This window comes from Pseudopipra pipra, chromosome W (assembly GCF_036250125.1).
Source record: "Pseudopipra pipra isolate bDixPip1 chromosome W, bDixPip1.hap1, whole genome shotgun sequence".
Taxonomy (NCBI): domain Eukaryota; kingdom Metazoa; phylum Chordata; class Aves; order Passeriformes; family Pipridae; genus Pseudopipra; species Pseudopipra pipra.
In genome coordinates, this window is record NC_087580.1 from 25,281,860 (window position 1) to 25,298,363 (window position 16,504).

General features: G+C 56.2%; 2 pseudogenes; one reads left to right on the plus strand and one right to left on the minus strand.

Moving 5' to 3' along the window:
* The window catches only part of LOC135405253 (zinc finger protein 850-like), a 259,075-nt pseudogene that overhangs the window by 112,432 nt on the left and 130,139 nt on the right, over window positions 1-16,504 (minus strand).
* Window positions 12,782-13,686, plus strand: LOC135406394 (gastrula zinc finger protein XlCGF7.1-like; annotated as a pseudogene).

Consider the following 16,504-nt stretch of genomic DNA (forward strand, 5'->3'; position numbering starts at 1 on the left):
CCAGGTTTTAATGATGGCAAATCAGATCTATTGATAGAAACAAATTTATTTAGAGATACAAATGATCAGACAAAAGATCTTCATCACAATTAGTGCACAATATACACACTAAAACTACCAGGAGTACAGGATAAGATAGGACAGTGCTCTACACTAAAGCAATTGTTGAAGCAATTCTACTCAAGCTGCCACAAAAGGAATAATTCTTAATTAGAGATGGATGGAACTCCCCCAGATCAACGCTCGTGGGGAGATCTCTGCTCTCAACCTCCAGAAGTGACCTTGGGGGTTCCCAGCCAAAGAAGGAATCTGCACACACACCCCTCCAAGAAGGGTTCTGTTGGAAGAAGCTACCCCTGGGAAAGGGGACTGGCCCATTCTGGTCAAAAGGGATGGACTGACAGTCACTGGACTCCAGGGGTTGCCTCAACATCAGGGGATTCATTCGGGGTGGAAGCAGTGGCCGAAGCTCTTCCCGCAGTCGGGGCACTGGTAGGGCTTCCCTTACTGGTGGGTCCGTTGGTGTCTGGTCAAGTGACACCTCTGGGTAAAGCTCTTCCCACACTCCCCACACTTGTAGGGCCTCTCCCCGGTGTGGATGCGTCGGTGGGTGACCAGGTTACCGTTCCGGTTGAAGCCCTTCCTGCAGTCGGTGCAGCGGAAGGGCCTCTCATCCGTGTGCGTCCGCTCATGCTGGAGGAGACTGGAGCTGGTCTGAAACCTCTTCCCACATTCCCTACATGTATAGGGCCGTTCCCGAGTGTGGATGTGCTGGTGGGTGAGGAGGGCGGTGCTCCTCCTGAAGCTCTTCCCACATTCCAAGCACCTGAAGGGCTTCTCTCTGCTGGGAGGCTGCTCAGGGACCACCAGGTCGGAGCTCCAGCTCAAGCTCCGGCCGCCTTCCCGGCACAGGCTGGCTCTTTCCTCCTCAGAGCACCCTGGGCTGGCTTTGGAGCCCCTCCTGAGGGGGGATCTCCGGCCCTTTTCCTCCCCGCTGCCTTCCTGCGCCGGGGAGCCCTTCAAAACGGCCTCTCCCACCAGGGTCTCACGGGGGGATTTGTCCTCCGGGCTCTCCGTCCTCAGCTCGGGGCCTGGGGCAGGAAGCAAGAAGGACAGGCAGGGGATTTGCCTCCGGCCCACAGGGAAGGCCAAGGACATCCCCCCAACTCCGGCCCCGGCAGGACGGCGGCGCCAGCGGGGTTGTCCTGCAGCCGGGGCCATGCTCGGCTGACAGAGCCAGCACAACACCCGCCCAAAGGGACACTGACTTCCTCCTCACCTGCCTGGGGGGCCCAAGGCATCTTCCTCTTCCTCACAGCCTCCTCCTCCATCCGCCCAAGCTTTGGGAAGGACAAATCCTGATGGGGGGAAAACAAGGGCTGAGCGCGTTGGCTTGGGGGTTCCTCCTGACCAAGTCCATCTCTAGAACTCACCAGGCATCCTGTGACCATAAAAACCTCCAAAACACCAAGATTCAGCTCAGAAACCATCGAGATTCAGGCAAAAAACCTTCAGAAATAGGAAGAAGACCCTTAGTCCCTCAAACTGCAAAAAGCTGAAATTCAGCTAAAAATACTCCAAAATATGAAGATTACCCCAAAAAATTCTCCCAGAAGTTCCCCCTCTCTGGTCTCTCCCTTCTAAGGTTTGGAGGGTCTCCCCTGTCTGGGATGCTGGGAGTCCCACTTAGGGATGCTGGGAGTGTTGGAGGTACAAAGGGTTCCTTCTCCTGTGACTCTCGTCTTCACGATGCTTCATTCACAGACATTCCCCCTCTCCAGGTTCTCCAGTCTGTTGTCCCACGGATCCCAGGGGTCCCCACTGTCCAGGCTTCTCCTTCTCCGTGTCCCCCATTTCAGGCTCACGGGGGTCCCGGGGCTCCTCCCTCTCTGTGCTCCTCCCTCCAGGCTGCCGGAGGTCCCCCAGCTCTGGCATCTCCCCGCTCCGCCCTCCACACTCGGCAGCTCCCGGGCTCCACACCCACCCCCGGCACTCCTGGGGGGCCCCAAACCCGCTGTGTCCCCCCCATCAGCACCGGGCTGACAGTGGAGCTGGCGGGGCCTGACCCAGCAACACCAACCCCCACCGCAGGGGGAACCCGCATCCCCCCGCCCACCGCCGGGGCTCTGCCACCAAACCAGCCCAGCACCCCTAAAAAACACCTCCTGCCCACACCCAAGAGCACAGCCCTGCACAAGGGTGGCTGTGCCCAAGGCAACCAAACAGCCCCAAAGGCAGTGGGACACCAGAGGCTGCCCCAGGGCAACGAGAGCAGGGAGCGGATCGGGCCCCCTGACATGTGGGCGGGCTCTGGGTTCAGCCTGACCAGGGGTAATTTGGCACCAACAGCACGGCCCCGACCGCTGGCTCGGCACAGGGGACCCGAGCTCCCTCTTCTCCAGGCTCTTAGGGCTCTCGCAGCTCCCCCTCTCTCCAGCCTCTACCACTCTCCAGGGACCAAGGTATGGGGACAACAAGGCACCCCCATCGCACATCCACTCCCACTCTCCCTCCGCCCACTAGCCCACCTCTCCCACTCCTTCTTCAGGCTGTTCTTCAGTGTGGATGTGCTTGTGCTGGATCAGGTAGGAGCTTCGACTAAAGCTCTTCCCACACTCACTACACTTGTAGGGCCTCTCCCCTGTGTGGATGCCCTGGTGGGTGATGAGGTTGGACTTCCGGTTGAAGCCCTTCCCACAGTTGGTGCAGCGGAAGGGCCTCTCATCTGTGTGCGTTCGCTCGTGCTGCAGGAGATTTGAGCTGGTCTGAAACCTCTTCCCACATTCCAAGCACTTGTAAGGCCGTTCTCCAGTGTGGATGCGCTGGTGGGTGCAGAGGGAGGAGCTCTGCCTGAAGCTCTTCCCACACTCCCCACACGTGTAGGGCCGTTTCCCACTGTGGAAGCGCTGGTGACAGATCAGATGGGAGCTGTCCCTGAAACTCTTCCCACATTCCCCACATGTGTAGGGCCGTTCCCCAGTATGGATGCGCTGGTGACAGATCAGATGGGAGCTCTTCCTGAAGCTCTTCCCACATTGCCTACACGTGTAGGGCCGTTCCCCAGTGTGAATGTGCTGGTGGGAGAGGAGGTTGGAGCTCCGGCTGAAGCTCTTCCCACATTCCAAGCACCTGAAGGGCTTTTCCCTGCTGGGATTTGTCCTCCGGGCTCTCCGTCCTCAGCTCGGGGCCTGGGGCAGGAAGCAAGAAGGACAGGGAGGGGATTTGCCTCCGGCCCACAGGGAAGGCCAAGGACATCCCCCCAACTCCGGCCCCGGCAGGACGGCGGCGCCAGCGGGGTTGTCCTGCAGCCGGGGCCATGCTCGGCTGACAGAGCCAGCACAACACCCGCCCAAAGGGACACTGACTTCCTCCTCACCTGCCTGGGGGGCCCAAGGCATCTTCCTCTTCCTCGCAGCCTCCTCCTCCATCTGCCCAAGCTTTGGGAAGGACAAATCCTGATGAGGGGAAAACAAGGGCTGAGCGCGTTGGCTTGGGGGTTCCTCCTGCCCAAGTCCATCTCTAGAACTCACCGGGCATCCTGTGTCCATAAAAACCTCCAAAACACCAAGATTCAGCCCAGGAAAACCCAAACCAATGAGATTCAGGCAAAACCCTCTTAGAAACAGCAGGAAGACCCCTGCCCCCCCAAACTGCAAAAAGTTGAGATTCAGCTAAAAAATACTCAAAACCATGAAGATTAGACCAAAAAAATATCTTCCAAAAACAAACTGGGGGAACAATCAGGGCTTTGCTCCCTCGGCTCTGCAGGGGCTTCCCAGAGGCTCTCGGCCTCCTTTGGGCATCCCTTGCTCCAGCGTGGGCTCCTCCCGGGCTGCAGGGGGGTCTCTGCTCCATCCTGGACTCATCCACAGGTCACAGGCCCTTCAGCTCAGGGTCACCCAGAGCTCCAGCCAGTTCCATGGAGCAGCGATCCCCTGGCCCCTGCCAGTGTGGGCACCTCGCCAAGGCTGTTCCTCGAGGTTCTCTGGCCCCCTACTAGTTTGGGGCAGTTTCTCCAAACCACCAAACCACGTGTGCCAAACGCCCTGGTTGGTCAGTGCCAGCTGGGGGAGCGGGCACTCGGTGAGGGGATGAGAAAACTGCACCTGGGGCTGGGCTGAAAGAGGCTTCAGCACCACTTCTGATGGCCCAGGGGCAGCATCTGGTTTCTCCCAAACAGAGAGATGGCACTTGTTCCTCTGCAGGGAGTCAAGGGCAGGAGGGTGACTCCTGCTGCATGGATGGAGTGGCAGAGGATCCCTTGGGTCCCCAGGATGGATCAGCACTCAGGGATACAAACTGCCCTCAGGCTCAGGATGCAGCTGCCAGCACAGATTTCCCTGCAAAGTCTGCAGGGAGTCAAACTCTGGAGAGGAGATTGTGCCATATGGATGGGATTGCAAAGGCTCCCTCAGGTCCCCTGCAGGAATCAGCAACCAGGAATAGACACAAAAGGCCCCCCTAAAGAGTTCTGGGGGAGTGTCCTGTAGGAAGGGGACAGTGTCACCCCACCAGGGCAGGGCTGGCAAGTGGGAGGTTGCTCCAGGGCTCTGCAAGAGGCCTCATGCTCTGCTTGGCCCCAGCACTGCCTGGTACCAACACCCCCGGCTGCCCCCGGCCCTGGGCAGCTCTGCTGCCACAGGCTGTGCCCTCACCGTGGCCCTGCAATGGCCCTGCCTGTCCCTCACCCGTGGCCCTGCCCATGGCCCTGTCCCCTGGCTCTCTCTCTGCCAGCTCAGTGTGGGGCACACGGGCTGGGGGTCCCTCCCAAGCCCCCCGGGCAGCCGGCGTTGGCTGGGGGGATGTGAGGGCTGGGCCTGCTCAGCACAGCCCCGGCCTCGTGCCCAGCGCCTCTTTCCTGACCCACACAAGAGCTTCCCGGCCCCCCAGGGCTCCCCTGATGCTGCCTCTGCTCCTGGCCCTGCCTTTGCTGCTCCCTTGGCTGGGGCAGCGGCTGCAGGGGGGGATGGCAGCAGCTTCAGCTCCACGGCACTTCCTGGGGGGAGCTCAGCCCGGGGGGGACGGGCAGGGACCTGATGGGGATGGACAGGGGCCCAGCAGGGACAGCCAGGGCCTGCAGGGGAAGGCACACGGACAACCTGGCCCCCCACACTGCCACCGCTGTCTCTGCTCCTCCTTGCAGGCTCCGTGGCCAGGCACAGTTTGTGTTCCTGGGTGCCCACCATCTCAGCACTTGGAGACGCTCAAATCAGCGCCTGCAGCTCTGCAGCAAAGCCCCAGCTCACCTGGCACACAGGGGATGGACACAGCACCTGCTCGGGGATGGGCACTCACAGTTTCCCTTCTTCCTCACCACGGGGCTCTCCTTCCTCAGCAGCACCTCTGCCTTGCCCTTATTCTCAGCCTCACCTCAGGGACAGCTCTGGGCTCACCTCCGCGCCACTTCTCAGCCTCACCTCAGGGCCTGGGCTCAAGGACAGGAACCTGCAGGGAGGGGACATCAGGTGCAAGCTGAGGGCTGCCTGCTTGCACTGGCCTCTGGGCTTCTTTCTCCTTCTACAACCAGCCCAGAACTCAGCCTGCTTTGCTAACACCACACATTTACATACTAACCTTGGAGATAGATATGGACAGACATCTCTATCACCCTGGGGATAGAGCCTCAAGCATGTGCTGCCATAGGAATGGCAATCACAGAATCACAGAATCAGCCACGTTGGAAAAGACCTCTGAGATCATCAAGTCCAACCCTTGATCCAACCCCGCCGTGCTTCCCAGACCATGGCACTGAGGCCACATCCACTCTCACCTTCAACACCTCCAGGGACGCTGACTCCACCCCCTCCCTGCCCAGCCCATTCCAAGCCCTGATTACTCTCTGGGGAAGAAATTGCTTCCTAATATCCAACCTAAACCTCCCCTGGCACAGCTCAAGACCCAGCCCTCTTGTCCTACTGCTGCTTCCTGGCAGAACAGCCCCACCCCCACCTGGCTACAACCTCCTGGCAGGGACTTGCAGACAGTCAGGAGGTCTCCCCTGAGCCTCCTCTTCTCCAGCCTCAACACCCCCAGCTCCCTCAGCCTCTCCTCACACCACTTGTGCTCCACTCCTTTCCCCAGCCTCGCTGCTCTTCTCTGGTCCTGCTCCAGCCCCTCCAGGGCCTTCCTCAACTCAGGGGCCCAGAGTTGGACACAGCACTCCAGGGGTGGCCTCACCAGCGCTCACTCCAGCCCAACAATCACTTCCCTGCTCCTGCTGACACACTCTTCCTCAGACAGGTCCCTCTGCAGAGCCCTCCTGCCTTCCAGCACATCAACACACCCCCAGCTTGGTGTCACCTGCACATTTGCTGATGAAATGCCTGGTTCTGCAGCAGCTGCAGATGCTCAAGGGGCAGCAGGACCAAGTCAGGGGCCTGGGGGGGCCTGGGGGGCTTTGGGGTCTGGGAGGGTCCTGGGGGAGCTGGGGAGAGGCTTTGTGGATTGGGGGTAGAGACCAGTACAGACCAGTACAGACCAGTACCTCCTCACTGCTCCCCAGATCTCTCCTGGAGCTGGGCCACGTTGTCGTGAGACACCTGAGGCCCCCCCAGTGCCCTCCCAGTACAGCCCAGTGCCCCCAGTACAGCCCATTTTGTTCCTGTCCCAGGGTGCTGGGTGATCCCTTTTTGGGGAGGGGTTGGAATGGATTTGAAGGGGGGGCTGGGGGAGATTTGAAGGGATCTGGGGGGGTTGGATGAGGATTTGGGGGGAGTTGGGGGTCTTTGGGTGTATTTGGGGGAGTTAAAAAGGGTTTTTGTGGCATTGGAGCATCAAAGGGATCTGTGAGGGGAGGGGATTAAAGGGAAAATGGAGATTAAGGGGGGGTTAAAGAGGCCTGGGGGGAAGAGGAGGGGCTGCACCAAGAGCAGGTGAGTCCTGAGACCCCCTCCTGGTGTCCCCAATACCTTCTTGGTGTCCCCAGTTTGCCCCTTGACACCCCAAGACCCCCCTGGTGTCTCCAATGTCCCCAGGGCCTCCCCATGGCCCCAACTCCCCCCTTGACACCCCCAATTCCACTGTCCCCAAATTTAACCCCACCATCCTCAAACCCCATCCCTGATGTCCCCAACCCTCCATCTCACCCCAGGAGCCCCCCTGGACCCTCTGACCACACAAACGCCCCACCACCCTGCTCACAGAAAGGTCAAGGGCATCTGGGGACATGTTTGGGACAACTGGGGGGCTTTGTGGGGCACTGGGGGATTACTGGGGGATACTGGGACACACTGGGGGGAACCAGGGAGCACTGGGAGGGACTGGGGAGTTACTGGGAGATTACTAGGACACACGGGGGACACTGGGAGGTTACTGGGCCATACTGGGGGTTACTGGGTGCTCACTGCAGGATCACTGGGTCATCCTGGAGGGCAGTGGGAGGTCACTGGGACACACTGGGTGGTCACTGAGGGTCACTGGGAGGTCACTGGCATATACTGGGGGCACTGGGATCCCCTTAGTTGGTTCTGCTCCCCCTGGACATTTGGGGGCACCCCCAGGACCCCTCCCCTGGGGGCTGCGAGATCCCCTGAACCCCACTGCTGGGCTTTAGGGGACACCCGGGCCCCCCTGTCTTTGGGGTCTCTGTGTGCTGAATTTTGGGGGTCTCTGGGGTTTGAGGAGGGAATTGGGATCCCCTTTCCCTGGGGTCGGTTCGCTGGGCTGGCAGAGGCGCTGTGGTGGGATGGGAAATGGCATCATAGGAGTTTTAGTTGGCCGTGGCCAGACAGGACTGACATGGAGACCCCCCAAAATCCAGGCAAAACCCCTGAAACCCCCTCAGAAATCCACCTCTGGACCCATTAAAACCTCCTCAAAAACACCCCAAATCCCCTCAGAGACCTCATCTCCCCCCCAGGACACCCTAAACCCTCTCAGTGACCTGCAAAACCCACCTGGGACCCCCAAGCCCCTTCAGAGACCTCAAAAACCCCCTCAGGGACCCTCAAAACCCCCTGGGACTCCGTAAATCCCCCTAGAAACCCACAAAACTGCTTCAAAGACCCTCCCCCAAAGCCCCCCAGGACCTCCCAATTCCCTCGGAGACTCCAAAACTCCCTCAGGGATTCCCAAACCCATTCAGGGACCTTTAACCTCCCCCGTAAGTCCCTTCGCGACACCAAAGCTCCTCAGAGACCCCCAAAACCTCCTCAGGGACCTCGAAAAGCTCCTAAGGGACCACAAAACCACAGAACAGCAGAAGAGCTTTCTGTAAAGGAAGGGAGCAGAGAATCTGAGAAGGAGGAGACCAAGGAAAAACTGAAGCAAAGCAATAAAATCATCCTGGCCCTTGCAGTTTTTCCTTCACCTTTTTCTCACTTTTCCTTTTTTTAGGGTTCTTTTTTTGGTTGGGTGGTTTCGAATTTTTTTCTCCGAGGGACTTTCCCGGCAATCGAATCACCCTTCCGGGTTCCTGGGAGGCCTCCGGGCCCCGCGGCCCCCCAGAGGGTCCTCCGAATCCCCGAACCCCCGCGCTAAACCCTCCCGAGCCCTGCAGCCTTTCCACCCTCACCCGCGCTCCCCGCAGCCCCCGAGGGGATCCCCAGACCCCGCTCTCCCGCACCCCCCGCCTGCACTCAGAGCTCACCGACCGACCCGCCGCCATCACCGATTCCCGGCAGCCAACGCGGCAGGGGCGGGGCGGGGGCTGCGGGGGCGTGGCCGCGCGCTGATTGGCTGCGGCGGCGTTCTCTGAACGCGGTGCGCGCGCAGCCGGGACTCGGTCATGGCGGCGGGGCCTGCGGTTCGCTCTGAGTGCTGTGAGTCCCCCCGGGGGGCTCGGGAGGGTTTAGCGGGGGGGTTCGGGGATTCCGAGGAGGTTTTGAGGGTCCCTGAGGGAGTTCGGTGTCCTGAGGGGACTCAGGGGGTGGTTGAAGGTTCCTGAAGGGGTTTGGGGGTCTCTGAGGGGGTTTTGGTTTCTGAGGAGATTTGGGGGGTGCCAGGTGGGCTTTGGGGGTCTCTGAGGAGGTTTGGGGGTCCTGGCGGGACCTTTTAGGCAGTTTTGGGGTCTCTAGGGGTTTACGGGGTGTTAGATGGTTTTGAGGTCTCTGAGGGGGATTGGGGGGTCCCTAAAGGGGACTGGGGGTCCAGGTGGGTTTTGCGGGTCACTGAGAGGGTTTAGGGGGTGCTGGGGAGGGATGAGGCCTCTGAGGCATTTGAGGGGACCTTGAGAATGTTTTGATGTGTCGAGGGGGGATTTCAGGGTTTTGAGGGCATTTTGGGGGGTCCCATAAAGCCCAGCAGTGGGTCTAGGGGGTCCCCCAGCCCCAAAAAGAAGGGGTCCTAGGGATGGCCCCCAAAATCCGGGGGGGGAATGTACCACATCTGGGTAAGGGGATCCCTAGACCCCAGTATATGCCAGTGACCTTCCAGTGACCCCTTCAGTGACCAGCCAGTGTGTCCCAGTGACCTCCCACTGCCCCCAGGACGGCCCAGTGATCCTGCATGAGCACCCAGTAACCCCCAGTATGCCCAGTAACCTCCCAGTGTCCCCCGCTGTGTCCTGTAATCCCCATTAACTCCCCAGTCCCTCCCAGTGCCCTCTCAGTGTCCCTCAGTTCCCCCAGTGTGTTCCAGTATCCCCCAGTAATCACCCAGGGCCCTGCAAAGCCCCCAACTCTCTCCAGTGTTTCCCAGATGCCCTTGGCCTTTCTGTGAGTGTGTGGGGGGTGTTTTGTGGTCAGAGGTCCAGGGGGGCTCCTGGGGTGAATGGAGGGTTGGGGACATCAGGGATGGGTTTGGGACAGTGGGGAGGGTTTGTGGACAGTGGAAATGGGGGTGCCTAGGGGGAATTATGGCTATGGAGAGGCCCTGGGGACATTGGATACACCAGGGGGGTCTCAGGGTGTCAGGGGTGGAACTGGGGACACCAAGAGGGTCTTGGGGAACACCAGGGGGGTCTCAAGACTCACCTGCTCTTGGTGCAGCCCCTCCTCTCCCCCCCAGGCCCCATTAACCCCTCCCAACTGTCTCCTAACCTCCATTTTCCCTTTAATCCCCTCCCCCCATAGGTACCTCTGACCCCCATCCCAGACCTCCTTTCAAAGTCCCAAGCTTTAACTTCTAAACGCCACTCAAAACCCCAAATCATACAAACCCCCAGATCCCCCCAAATATCCCACAGCTCCCCCTCAAATCACTTCCAACCCCCCTCAAAGAGGGATCACCCAGCACCCTGGAGAGGAACACAGTGGGCTGTACTGGGGCACTGGGCTGTACTGGGAGGGCACTGGGGGGGCTCAGGTGTCCCACAACAAGGTGGCCCAGCTCCAGGAGAGATCTGGGGAGCAGTGAGGAGGTACTGGTCTGTACTGGTCTGTCCTGGTCTGTACCCCCAATCCCCAAAGCCCCTCCCCAGCTCCCCCAGGACCCTCCCGGACCCCAAAGCCCCCCAGGCCCCCTTCAGGCCCCTGACTTGGTCCTGCTGCCCCTTGAGCATCTGCAGCTCCTGCAGAACCAGGCATTTCTTTGCTCCCCACAGGGTCCTTCCCACACCCAGAATGGAATCTGGAGGCAGCAGGATGTGCACAGGGCTCCCATTTCCTACAGTGCAAAGGGGCTGCAGGGAATGATTCCCCTGCTCTTGCAAATCTGCCAAAACCTGCAGGGCACAGAAGTGGGAGCTTCAGGAATTTGCTGACCTTGGGAGTGGAGCTCACAGGGTATTGAGAGGAACATATCCCTCGAATACAATCTCTCTGCATATACAATATCTGTCTGGACAGACAGATAAAGCAATAATCAGATATATTCTGTATCATATATATGGCACATATTCTATAGAATCCATCCTTAGGTGTTGTATGATAGATCTATAAGATATTACAAACAATAAGCAATAACAAGGCAAGTGTCCTCCTTAGGGACACACACTTCAGAAGGGAACTTGCACTTGACCCCCCCTCTCTTCAGCTTCGAGCCACCCAGTGCCACAGAGGGGGACAGAGCTCCTGTGGAACATTCTATTCCACTGACACAGAGCAAGGAATAAACCCAAACTATTGCCTGGGTTTGTTCCCGGGGGGTCTCTGCAACAGCAAGCACAGCCCCACACTGACTGCTCTGGGCTGTGCAGGCATTTGTTCTTCTGCCTGTCTCACACACACACAAAAGTCTGGTGTAGTGCTGCCCTCAGGAAACCCCCGAACCTTAAATTCAGGCCCCATCATGTAGTCATGGCAGAAGTTGTCAGTGAATTTGCCAGAAAGCATGAAAAGTAGAAGAGCACACAGTTATACACAAATACAGGTAATTACTGTTCTGACCACACATTCCAGATTAATTTGGTGCAGTGATAATAAAAATCATAAACCCATGTAATGTTGTGCAAGAGAACACAGATTGACCAAGTGAAGCCAGACATTAATAGAGATAAATTCGAGAAGATCAGCAGTGCAGTGTTTTACTCCTGCTAACATTTGTGGACAGTCTGACACTGACTTCATGTACAGGATGGATGTACCTGTGCCCCTGGGGCTGCCAGTGCCATGGTGGGCAGCAGGAACCACAGAGGATGGTGCCAGTGAGGCAAAGAGCCACAGCCACAGATTGGCTTCTGTATCTGGGCAGCAGAATGGATTCTGTCATTCCATTTTGCATGGCCCATTGCAGCTCAACAATTTCAGTGTCTGACTGCCCAGGATTCTCTCACACTAAACTTCACACTCGTAGGCAAAAAGTTGCTTTTAATCCTTGCAAATATGGAAACTGCACACCCAGAATATTGGCACAACAGAGGAATCCAGTTGTCAGAAATGATGGCAGAGGAGGCGTGGAAGGAGGAAGCATTTGCACACCAAAGCACAGGGGTAATGATGAAGGCCTGAAGTCCAGTAATTTCATATTTATTCTCTACACTGAAACTAGGAAGAAAAAAATTGAGTTTTAAGTGAGACTACATTAATTCAGCTTTTGATTAATATATAGCAACTCAATCAAATCAAGTGCTCATGAAATGTCCTCACTCTCCTAATCCTCCCACTTAAACATTATTTTTTTTTTTTGCTGAATCTTCATATTTTGGAGTATGTTTTGGCTGAATCTTAACTTTTTGCAGTTTGGGGAGGGTTCATCTCACTATTTCTGAGAGGCTTTTTGCCTGAATGTTGGTGGTTTGGGTTTTCTGGGCTGAATCTTGGTGTTTGGGAGGTTTTTATGGAGACAGGATGCCCGGTGAGTTCTAGAGATGGACTTGGGCAGGAGGACCCCCAAGCCAACGCGCTCAGCCCTTGTTTTCCCCCCATCAGGATTTGTCCTTCCCAAAGCTTGGGCAGATGGAGGAGAAGGCTGCGAGGAAGAGGAAGATGCCTTGGGCCCCCCAGCAGGTGAGGAGGAAGTCAGTGTCCCTTTGGGCGGGTGTTGTGCTGGCTCTGTCAGCCGAGCATGGCCCCGGCTGCAGGACAACCCCGCTGGCGCCGCCGTCCTGCCGGGGCCGGAGTTGGGGGATGTCCTTGGCCTTCCTGTGGGCCAGAGGCAAATCCCCTCCCTGTCCTTCTTGCTTCCTGCCCCAGGCCCCGAGCTGAGGACGGAGAGCCCGGAGGACAAATCCCCCGTGAGACCCTGGTGGGAGAGGCGTTTTGAAGGGCTCCCCGGCGCAGGAAGGCAGCGGGGAGGGAAAGGGCCGGAGATCCCCCCTCAGGAGGGGCTCCAAAGCCATCCCAGGGTGCTCTGAGGAGGAAAGAGCCAGCCTGTGCCAGGAAGGCAGCCGGAGCTTGAGGGGGAGCTCTGAGCTGGTGGTCCCTGAGCAGCCTCCCAGCAGGCAGAAGCCCTTCAGGTGCTTGGAATGTGGAAGAGATTCAGGAAGAGCTTCAACCTCCTCACCCACCAGCACATCCACACCGGGGAACGTCCCTACACGTGTGGGGAATGTGGGAAGAGCTTCAGGCAGAGGTCCAACCTCCACACCCACCAGCGCATTCACACTGGGGAACGACCCTACACATGTAGGGAATGTGGGAAGAGCTTCAACCAGAGCTCCAACCTCCGCACCCACCAGGGCATCCACACTGGAGAACGGCCCTACCCGTGTATGGAATGTGGGAAGAGCTTCAGGGACAGCTCCCACCTGATCGAACACCAGCACATCCACACCGGAGAACGGCACTACACCTGTAGGGAATGTGGGAAGAGCTTCAGCCAGAGATCCACCCTCCTCCAACACCGTGGTGTGCACACTGGGGAACAGCCCTACACATGTTGGGAATGTGGGAAGAGCTTCAGTTACAGCTCCACCTCCACATCCACCGACTCATCCACACTGGGGAACAACCTTACAAGTGCTTGGAATGTGGGAAGAGGTTCAGGACCAGCTCAGATCTCCTCAGGCATGAGCAGACACACACAGATGAGAGGCCCTTCCGCTGCACCGACTGTGGGAAGGGCTTCAACCGGAACTCCCACCTTGTCACGCACCGGCGCATCCACACAGGGGAGAGGCCCTACAAGTGTGGGGAGTGTGGGAAGAGTTTCACCGAGAGCTCTAAGTTGACCAGACACCAATGGACCCACCGGTAAGGGAAGCTCTACCAGTTCCCCGACTGCGGGAAGAGCTTCAGCCGCTGCTCCAACTCCGTCAGCTATTGGAGGACCTTTATTGATGATCCACAGGGTCCCACGTTGAGGACAGACCTGGTTCCAGGTCATCCATGCTGGGCACTGTATTGGGTCTGGATGGCCATGTTTTGGTAGCAGGGGAGCTCCAGGGGTGGGTTCTGTGAGCAGCTGCCAGAAGCTTCCTCCATGTCCAGCCCCTCTCCCGACCCCCCTGACAGTGAGGGTGACCCAGGGTCTTGTTAATCCAGCCCTTGGGCAGATATGACCCAGGGTCTTGTTAATCCAGCCCTTGGGCAGATTAGAGTGAAAGGACAGTGAATAATCAGTGTTTATAGATATATATATGTAGTGTTTATTTTAGAACAGTTGGGTTGCCATGTAAAGCAGGTTTGGAGCCATTTTGGTTCCTGTATATAGTGATATGAAAGCGTAAAAATAACACTTAAGAAAATGTAGAAGGGAAAAGAAAGTATCAGAGTAGAAAGATGCAGAGGCCACTCCCCCCTGAGGATAGTTTATCTATCTATCTATCTATCTATCTATCTATCTATCTATCTATCTATCTATCTATCTATCTATCTATAGGGTTTAGTTTAGGAAAATTTTATTTCCGTGTAAAGTAGATTTGGGACAGTTTTGGCTCCTGTTTATAGTGATATAAAACCATAAAAATAACACTTCCCCTCTCCGGCTCCTAGCCTAGCCTGTCCTCTCCAAGGGTGGATGTTCCCCCCTCTGCCCCAGGCAGTTCCATTGCCCTTGGGCAGCAAAGCCCCCACTGCTTCTGCAACTGGAGAGTGTTGGAGCCATGGACCATTAACATTCCAGTCTCTCCCAGCTCTGCATCCCAAAAGTCAAGAGGGATCAATCTGTCACCTCAAAGTGGATCAACCCCACTGAAAAAAGCTCGATCTCACCCCAAAATTCCTGTTTCTTATTTTCCCGATGTAATTCCGGGGCTGCCGGTGCCACCCCTCAGCTTTCCACAGGCTGAGGCTTGGCCTTGCACTTTTGCCTTTGCTGGATTTCTTCATCAAATATTTCTCTCTCCCTGAAAACAAAAATATGGAAGGTTTTCAATAATCTGGACATCTTTAGACCATCTGGACAATTTACAGGTTGCAGTGTTGGAACGGAACATTTTCCACATTTAATCATTTGTTCCCATCCCTCCCAGGAGGGAGGACACTGAACTCTTCCACAGAAACAGAAAACTAGTAACAAAAATTCAGAGACTACTGAAAATGAAAAATACCTTTTGCTCACAGGTGGCCCTTTCATTTCTTTCTCTTCTGCTTTCTTACAATTGAAGTTATCTGTGGCAGCAGTTGCCTAGATGATGGCCAAAAAAAGCATTTAATTCATTTAGAATCATTCCAGAAAACTGAATCACAACTGGGGATTTGAAACTGCCTCAGGGGAGCACATTTGGAGCAAAGGGTTCCTCAGTCACTTAGAAAATTTGGCTGAAACTGCTCGTTGTGGGCCTGAAACTCTTAAATAAATCATACCAACTCATCCTGCATCCTTCCCCGGGGAGTATTTTTATCCCCAGATTAAGATATTCTCCTGGCATTTTGTCTCTACACAAATCAATGTTCTCCTGGGAAAAGCACCAAGTATATGAGACAAGTAACTGTAAAAACAACCAACCCACCCACCCCACACACAAAGAACAGCCCAAGAAAACCCCATGAACTTGCCAAATTGAATAAACCCCTGAAAACCAGGCTTTGAAGCATTTCAGAAGTAATTAAAATACATGAGAAATCAGCCTTTCTGCCTTCAACAAACTGCCTCAAGCTTCTCCTTTCTGTGCTTAAAAATCAGCATTTCAGTGAGTCAGGCTGTAGACAGGTATGAACTTTGCTGCACAGCTCAGCCACCAGTGCCCCTAAAGGTCCCCCAGAAAATGGGATTGAGGGGGTCCTGGGTGGGCTCTGGATGGATTTAGGGGGTCCTTGGGGGTCTGTGGGGTGGTCCTGGCACCTTTAGGGTGAGCTGGATGACCATTGAGGGGGAGGTGCCCTCCCAAAGCCCCCCAGAGCAGGTTGACACAGGGGAACGCAGGGGGGGGTCCCCATTCCCGATCCATTCTGGGGCCGGTTTTGCCCTCCCCAACCTCGGCTCCTCCCTGTGTCACATCTATCATATGACATCACATCCTCCTCTGTGACATCACATCTTCCTCTGTGACGTCACATCATCCCCATGACATCACATCCTTCTCTATGACATCGCAGCTCCCCTGTGATATCACATGCTTCCTGTGACATCACATCCTTCCTGTGACATCACATCCTTCTCTGTGACATCACAGCGCCCTGTGACATCACATTCTCCTCTGTGGCATCCTGTCTCCTATGACATCAAAACCTCTCTATGACATCACAGCTCCCCTGTGACATCACATCCTCCTCTGAGACATCACAACCCTCCCATGACATCACATTCTCCTCTGTGAGATCATAGACCTCCTATGACATCACAGACCTCCTATGACATCACATCCTCATCTGTGACATCACAGCCTCCTTTGTGACATCACAGTTCTCCTATGACATCACGTCCTCCTCTGTGACATCACAGCTCTCCTATGACATCACATCCTCCTCTGTGACTTCACAGCTCCCTGTGACATCACATCCCACTCTGTGACATCACATCCTCCTCTGTGACGTCGCATCCTCCTCTGTGACATCACATCCTCCCTGTGACATCACATCCTCTGTGACATCACATCTCCTATGACATCACATCCTCCTATGTGACATCACATTCTCCTCTGTGACATCACATCCTCCTCTGTGACATCACAGCCTGCTCTGTGACATCACATCCTTCTCTGTGACATCACATGTCTCCTATGACATCACATCCTCCTCTGTGACATCATAGCTCTCTTATGACATCACATCTTCCTCTGTGACATCACAGCTGCCTGTGACATCAC